A 2,500-nucleotide genomic window follows, 5' to 3' on the forward strand; every position below is an offset into this window, starting at 1 on the left:
AAAAAAGCAATAACATCGTCAGGAACTTCAATATCAGACTGTTTTAATTCTAAATAAAGCTTTTTAAAACTATTTTTTCCCTCCATGAGAGCTTCTCCGTGTACAGCATTAAAAATCTCCCTCATTATTAACAACTGTGAAAAAAAAGTTATTAGAAGGCACGGTCCAGATATATATAGACCTTGGGCGTAGGAGGAGATGGGGATGATATATATATATATATATATATATATATATATATATATATATATATATATATATATATATATATATATATATATATATATATATATATATATATATATATAAGTGTGTGTATGTGTGCGTGTGAAAGCGTGGTCGTACTGTTTATGTATAACATAAACTGTATGTAGACTGAATTGCTCTAGAGATCGAATTTAGTTAAAGTTGAAACGCAACCGTCATAGACATCCTATACAATACATCAAACGGATTTATTTCTGAAGCGTAGGAAAATACCGTACAGTAAATCCGCTATCATGACAACGCAAGTGCAGATCAATGAACTGCTTGGCAGCAGCCACTAACCAATATGTATTTTTTTTTTTTTTTTTTTTTCGCAAGCTTCTGTCAATGTTTTTGTCTAGCTTGACAATGAAAGGTTTAGCGATGATATACCTATAAGCGGCCTCTGAAATTATATATTTATAAATATATATATATATATATATATATATATATATATATATATATATATATATATATATATATATGTATATATATATATATATATATATATATATATATATACACAGTATATATATATATATATATATATATATATATATATATATATATATATATATATATATATATATATATATATATGTGTATGTATATATTGTCAGTTTTCCTACTTCCGTTTGTTTCATCCATCCAGGTAGCTGTAAAGTTGCTTTTAGTTTAACCACTTTCCGTCGTCCGTATAATTGCAATATGCCTAGACCCTGGGTGTAAAAGTTCAAACTTGCAGCAAATGTTTTCATGTTGAACAGGCTTACTAGTCCTTTTATAGTTTATATATCAAATATCTGTTTTAATGTTGTTAATGTTTTTAAAATATTTTATTTTATTTTTTCATTACTTCTTATTTTCGTTTACTTATCTCCTTATTTCCTTTCCTCGCTGGGGTATTTTTCCCTGTTGGAGCCCTTGGGCTCATAGCATCTTGCTTTTCCAACTAGGGTTGTAGCTTAGCTAATAATAATAATAATAATAATAATAATAATAATAATAATAATAATAATAATAATAATAATAATAATAATAATAATATCCGATACTGAGCGGGTGGAAGGGAACCTCAGTTTAATAAGGAACTGGAGAATTACGACAACGCCAAACATTCTTAAATTTATTTCCGTCACCAACAAATAACAACGTTTCAAACATCTCTGTGTTCATAATCATGTTCCTGGGTAAAAGAAAGTAAAACAATAAAGAGCAAGCTGTACATAAATATTGTAAACAAACAAATAAATTCTAAGTTAGAATGGGAAAAGGCATAATGAGGCAATCTTCAAAGGAAAACTAGAAATTTCTTGATTAAGTTGTGGCTTTTTAGATTTTATAAAAATTGACTCTGCTATTCTTATTTCATTTTCATATGAGCCTCTGTATATTATTGAAAAGTTGTCCAAAGAGAATGAACACTTACGCAATGGTCTCGTTTGCTGGACTGTAAAGGTTTGGACAAGGCTCTGCCAGTTCGGCTGCTAATTCCCTTGTGATCTTAGTTGCGAGATGAAATGCATTTTTTCGTGGAGCCAATATAAGCTAATTGGCAATTTGGACAGTTAAACAGGTAAACCACCATTGAGTTCAAAGGTCTTTTGCAGCTTTTCTTTATGATTAACAAAACTTTTTATTTTGGAGTAATTATAGAATATTAAATCCTGTTTAATTTGTGGTAGGTATTTACTCAGGATTTCACGTATTCTGATTTTAATATATTTGTTTGTTTCATCATTAAAATATGGTAATTTGATGAAGAGTTCAACTTTTTTTGGACCAAATTTCTTTGGTTTAGGACAAAATATACTGTTAAGGAAAGTTCTGAGTTTGTAATAGAATGTTTTGGATGGGAAACCATTGTTGGAAAAGAATTTCTCCAGGAAACATATTTCCTTATGAAAATTTTCAAAAGATGACGTTAATCTAAACGCTCGGTAAAACATTGTGCTAAATGTGTTTAACTTAAAATTAGCATAGCATCTACTCAAAAAATTAACTCCGAGTCCCGTGTGAGAAGGTTTTCTGTAAATGTTGGTGTCTATACCGTTATTTGATTTTTTTATTAAAATATCTAAAAAGGGGATTTGATTATCCTGTTCTTTTTCTATCGTAAATTTGATTTTTGGATGTTGTGAATTCATGTAATTCAAAAAGTTTTCAGCATCTTCCTTCTTTTTTAACATTATAAATGTATCATCTACGTATCTCCTGTAGTAAATTGGCTTAAAATCTGATGGACAATTAT

This window comes from Palaemon carinicauda, chromosome 41 (assembly GCF_036898095.1).
Source record: "Palaemon carinicauda isolate YSFRI2023 chromosome 41, ASM3689809v2, whole genome shotgun sequence".
Taxonomy (NCBI): domain Eukaryota; kingdom Metazoa; phylum Arthropoda; class Malacostraca; order Decapoda; family Palaemonidae; genus Palaemon; species Palaemon carinicauda.